Below are 6,764 nucleotides of genomic sequence, written 5' to 3'. Positions count from 1 at the left end.
GTGTTTCCAAAAGTGATAATATATTCCAAAGCACTCTGTAAACTGTAAAATACTAAACAAATGGACAGAATTAGTTTGATGATATACCAGCTATGCAAAAATTATTCCTCAGCCCCAAATACTGCACAATGCATTCAGTTTGGTCACTTGGTAGGCTATATATCAAATTCCAATTTATAGTTGAATGTCTTATAAGAAAAACAAAACCAGTGGCAAACTGGACAAATGTTCTGCAAAACATGTAGCTTGACTTAGTTATATTTAATGAATTCTACCATGCTTATATGACAGATATCCCCCAACAGAAAAAACTTAGGGAAATAAACTTATAGACTCACTATCCCTGATCTAACTTGTTGAAGGCAAATTTTAGCCTTCAGTGTGAGGGATAGGTCTAGGAAAGCTCTGAAAATATTCTTCAGACTCATAACTTGTCACAATTTTCCCTGATGCCCAGGCTGCCAAGACTGCACATTTGAATTTATGTTGAATTACAGTAATTTTACTAGCTGAAGTATTTGACATATTTATAACCAATTCCCTCCATATAATATTTGAATTTAACATTTAAATTTAAGTGGTCTTATTTTAAATGTCTTTTATTATAAACAAACTCAGAAAACTTTTAAAGTAGATAAAAATTAAAGCTTCAATAAACAAAAAATTAAAGGGATAAACATGGTTTTGGTGAGAGACTTCGGGAGGAGAACAGAGACTGTCCTGTCTGTATTACAGATATAGTAGTCAGAAAAATCTCTGGTTCAAAGAATAGTTGCAAAAGGAAGAAGAAGGAAGCAAGGGAGGAAGGCAGGCAAAAGGAAGGAAAACAAAAAGAGTTGCACTTCTAAAATACAAGTATAGACATCATATCATTGAATTTTTATTGTATTTGAGCAGCTCATCTAAGAGTTTCATATATTTTATGGCATTTAATGCTTACACTAACATACTAGTCATTATTTTTATGTTCTTTATACTAAAAATGAGGAAACTGTGGAGTATCTCTCCCACAGTCATACCCTCAGCAGAGTCAGGAGTGGCCATCATGCTGTTTGACCACAAAGCTCTTTTATAAAAACAAAATTGGTCTCAGAAAAAAATGAAGATAATTAAACATCAGTGTAATTGGAGATTTTTTTTTGGAGAAAATGAATCAAACTGTGAGGGGGAACATGGGAGTGTTTTAGGAAGGAGAACAGCATGATTGACAGAGGCAAAGCAAGGATTGTTAGGCAGGGAAGCCATGTGACAATATGAAGATAACCTGCACACTGTTCATTACATAGTCCCAAGTGAAATTCATTTTGTTCAGATATTTTATGTCAATGAATGAACTGAAATATGATTTATTTAACATTTCTTTATACTGACTTGCTTTTTTCCTTGAATAAACTTATTCATAAAGAAAACACTGTAGCACATCTACAAACTGAAAACATGCTTTAGTAATAGGAAACCATAACATAAAGTGAGAGCAAAGCAAGTTTCTGAATTCTAGCAAGAAATTGATGCCTGAACACCTTCCTAAGATTCTGAGTCTGGAGTCTGCTTTTTTTTTTTTTTTTTTTTTTTTTCATTTTTAACAGAATATAATAATGATGTTAACAATGACTAGTTGAGTCTGAGCATATATCATGTGAGCCATTCTGTTTTCTAAATACTTTATGTGGGTGTGATGCCACATTTAATTCTGACAACTGCTTGAGGTCGGAGCCTTTATTATCCCTTCTATAAGGATAAGGAAACTACAACTTAGAGTTTTGTTTAGCAAGTAATAGTAAAAAGAGACAGTAAAGATAGACTAGCCACAAACTAAGTCTTTCTACTCTTAAATGAAAGGAGTTTAAAGAATATGGGGAAGAAGCTGCCTTTCTAACAAGGAGATTCGATGTTGTGCACAAATCATTCCTAATATTACGTGTCCTTAGCACTTATAAAGAGTCACAGAAGAGAATCCCAGTAAGAATTATGTGGGCATTTCTATACCAAAAATGAGTGTTGGGGAGACAGTGTGACAAATTGAACAAGGAGTGAAATCCCAGGCATTCAGAAGGAATAGATTCAGTAATAGAGTAGTATGCCCCTACCTGCCACCTTTTTGTTTTTAATGAGAAAATGTCTTCTACAAAAGTTTGTTTCATAGGCTGATTTATGCAGAGTGTTTGTGTTTCTCTGTAGGTGTTACTAGAACAGATTCATGGAACATTTATGAACCACATGGGTCCTGAATTGCAAAGGAATGAGATCTAGATCCATATGATCATTTCTGCACAATGCAGTTAACTTTACTAATGAGAAAAAAGAAAGCATTTAAAAGGCTCCACTACTTCCCTGTCTTCTAACAAGTGCGTGTGCAATGCATCCCAAGTCATAATACCCTGAGTTGGTGTTGCAGTCTTCAGGAAGGGGGCAGCTCACACAGTCCATGTAAGAGGAGTTATCCTTTTTAGGGAGAAAAAGACAGAAACATGCAGATTTCCATTCTCCTAAGAAGAGTTGGCCTTAACCAATTGATGTTTCTTCACCCGTACCACCAGGTTAGTCGCAGAGAGCTTGGTGCCACATAAAGCCATTTACTCTATGTGATTTGGTGTGTAATAGTGTCCTCTGTCCACAAACCCTACATAATGCTTAACAGTTGTGTCATTAGACATTTATTATATACAAAAGTGCTATGTTTGAGAAATAATATACTTAATATGATCAACAAATAACATCATACTGCCATGGTGAAGATTAACTGCCCTCTGGGGATGATGCAGTCATAGGGCAGTGGGGAGTGAGGGGCATGGTTAGAACAATGTGTTGCTAATGAGAAAAAGCATAAGACATTGCTATATTTAAAACTGCTGAACGTAATGCAGCATGTTTGTGAGAAAGAAGTGATGTATATCTCCGTTATGTGTAGGGTCTTTGAAAAGTATGTGCAGGCCAATAAATCAGTTAATTTCATCTGTGTACATAGCAAGTACAAGTAAAATCCAGGCCCCATAGTCCTTCTGTGGCAATAACCTCTGCTGAAATTATTTAGACATTTGTGTCTAAACTTTAGATACCATTTCTGTCTGCTAGCAAGGAAAATTATCAAAAGTATCATCTTTTGCTCATGTAAGTGAGCAGTGCTCACCTACATTAATGACTTGTTTCCTTCCTCCTAACATAACTTTCCCAGGGCACAGGGTGAGGTTTGAGTCAACTGAGTCATATGAAATATGGTGCTTATTCCTATCGTAGCCCTACCTATTCAGAATTATCATACAAAAAAGAATAATCACAGGACAAGGCAGCCAAATGAATGCTCCACATATGAATTGTTACAAAACTTTAGGGGCAGTAGAGATTTGAGCAAGCATGGTGCCAGGGAAACTTCACAGAGGAGCATGAAGGACGCCCACATAACAAATCACAACAACACAAATAAATGCACGGTGGTCGGGGAAAAAGTGTCTAAAACTCCACTTTCCTAAAGTCTTTTCTTGATGAATGCTCTCAAAGCATTTTCTAAAATCTCTCTCTATCTTTTCTTTTCTTTTCTTTTCTTTTTTTCAAACCTCTCATGTTAGAGAACAGACCAAAGCTGAGGAAAAGACAAACCAATATGCGTGATGAGTCATCTGGGAATCTGTGTTGTTAAGGCAACAGTTTCATAAGCAGAGGGAGGGAAGGGGATGTTACTTACCAGCAAATGATTGAATCATATCTACCTCTCATAAAAATGTGTTAGCTTGAGCTATTCTAGCTCAAAAGTACCTATAGTCCTGTGGATATCTTCACAACAGTTTTGTGGATTCAACTTTCTCTAACAAAGCACAACTGATTTTATGCTAGCATCCAACAATTTAGTTTTCTTAATGTACTCATATTGGTAATGGATTCTTACAGAAGCCCCTTTCGTTTTCTTTACTAGATAGATATATTTACACAAGGGCATTGATATTCCATACAGAACAATTTTTCCAACACCTGTTGAAACTAAAAGAAGTTGCATGCTTTCAGAAACAGTTTTACCATCCTGGACATTCACATCTTTAACCATGGTGATTAAACCCACATTCAGTACTTTCCCCAAAGGTCTTTAAATGATAGTATAAGTTCCATAAACTTAAATACACTGCTATAAGGTTAAGAGAATATCACTGTTAATAATATTCCTTAGTGCACTTGTAATTTCCTTCTAAGAGTTATTGGCTGAGGGACATTCCCAAGCCATATGGATATATATTCTCTAATCATTATGGCAGTTCCAATTTGAGCAACGGCATTCTCATACTTTACTATGGGCTGCATGGGGAGCACAGAATGCCCTCAGTTTGCCTCTCTTTTTTAAAAATCATCTTCAGAGAGGACCAATGTGGCATGCAAAATGAACTCTCTTCAAAGTCGACAATTCTTGAGAATGGTTCTGCACTCATTTAGGTTTATTTTCCAGTTAGCTTGGATCATTAGGTCTTCTAAGTTGTCATCATTCAAGACATTTTTATAACTTGGTGTCAGGTGACTGCTCCTGGAAAGATGTTGGTCCCATTTTACACCTTAACATGCAAATCTCTGTCATCAGGATCTCCAAGCAGTAAGAAGACTTAACTTGTGAATTTAGAGAGGGAAGAGACTCCGGGGGGCGGTTTATCACAGACAAGGCATTTACACTCTGATGGAACAAGTAGGAATATTGCAAAAACTTTTCTGATTCCTATTCAAGAATCCCATCAAATAAATCCTACCATACACTACTTATCAAATCTCACATCCTCCATGAACTTGCCCACGGGAATACGAATCACACAATGCAATCTCCCTTGTCTGAGCATTACCTAGATTTTAATTATGTACCATTCAGTCAGGCAATATATAAGAAACTTATCACCTATTTTATGTTGGAAATAATTGAAAGTTTCTTTAGAGAGTGAATTATTTTGTTGTTTTGGGTTTATTTGTTTGTTTGGTATGCTAAACATTAAAATCTAGTCCTCAAGAAAAGTTTAAGAATGTAAGTATTCTGTAGGCTATTTATCAACTAGTCAATGAAAAAAAAATATGTGTGTGTGTGTGTGTGTGTGCATGTGTGTATGCCACATATAATAACCAGAAAAATTAGGTGAATTTTTGTCTATAGGGCTAGAATGTGGCAAAGACAGGAACTTGAAGCCAGATAAATTACTTGTAACTGTGGAGGGAGATCCTTGATAGCTATATCATGAACTTTTGAGGAACCTCGTATAACTCTAAAATAAAATTTTGAAGATGTCTTTGACATTTCTAAGCTATTTACTGTCAACTGTGATCGATTGCCAATTTCTGTTAATTTATAGCATTACGGTTCACTGAAGGTCTAGGTACTGGGCATTGCAAGATAGACTTTACATCTATTGTCATATTTTGATAATTTATAGCAGGCCTCTGATATGGATAATAGTATCCTTATTTTATAGATGAGATCTAAGGCTTGAAAAAGGTTGATAGTTCTTCTTGAGATCATATTGTCAGTAAACTGAGGATTAGGGAAATCATTGAGGTCTGTCTGTCTCTCTAAACCCTGAGTTTACCCTTTTTTGCCACATTGCCTTGAATACTAATCTTTTCACTATCTCATTCCTTTCATCTGTCTCTGAGTCCCTCAAGCCTTTATCTCTCCCATTTCTGTATAGTTATCATTGTTCTTTGCCAAGAACTCTCTGTATCCGGTGACTCCCTATCCCAAAGCTATATGTTCACCATTGTCTATGCAATTATTCTGATGCATAGTCCAGCTTCATTACCCAATTCCCTGATCAGAATCTTTTAAATGGTTAGTTCATTGATGTTTGATGAATAAAACCTGAAATATTTATCCTGACATGAAAGACCAGTCCTAAAGTTAATTCCAAATACTGTTTTCTACAACTGTCTTTCACCTTCAAATTCCTTTCAAGTAGAAGGGCAGATCTGGTGTATAAACTGTGAACCTCATGCACATTCTGATGTCACATCTTTTTCTGACTTTCTTCCCAAATCCATTTAATGACAAACCAATCTCAGTTGCAATGCCTCCTCTCTCATCTCACTGAAATTGGAAGTTCTCTACCCTTTATAAATTCCCATAACATTTGTTCTATTTCTCAGTTATGAAATTTACTATCTTTTACTTTGCAACACCGTGTTCATGTATGATCTACTCAATTATCCTAATAGATTTTTGAGTGACTGAGACTTGATTTTGCTTACCTCATTGAGTTCTACCAGTTCTGGGTAAGACTTTTGGCCTCCAATCTACTCCAGAGTGACCAACCATCATGGCTTACTTGGGGCTGTCCCAGTTTTCCTGGGATTGTTCTACTTTTAGCACTGTATAACATGTGCCTTGGGGAATTGTCTCAGTCCCAGATAGATGAGGATGGTTTATCATCCACTAGCCATCTGATAATTATGCTTCTTCTCTATATTTGGTTTTTAATAAGCATGCTTGCCAAGTTCTATCTGATTAGTGACCTATATCTTACTTTTCTAGACTAATCATAGTATTCTTTTCTCCAATTTCTGCTAACAGAGCCCTGCCAATTTTTCTCTTCCATAATAGTATCTTCACATCATATATTTTTTCTATTCACAGAGCTTACACCTTTTTCTTTAGCTTACACTTTTAACTTTGTGTGCGTTGTTATTACTTTGTTGATGATCTTCAATGTTATATTACTCTAATCAAGATGTTGTTTCTAGTATTATGCAGATCATAAAGAGTTTTCCAACTCTGGGCATAATAGTTTCTAGTCTAATTCTTCAGAGGTCCA

This window comes from Mesoplodon mirus (assembly GCF_964341445.2).
Source record: "Mesoplodon mirus genome assembly, chromosome: 14".
NCBI lineage: Eukaryota > Metazoa > Chordata > Mammalia > Artiodactyla > Ziphiidae > Mesoplodon > Mesoplodon mirus.
This window is presented reverse-complemented; position numbering follows the sequence as displayed.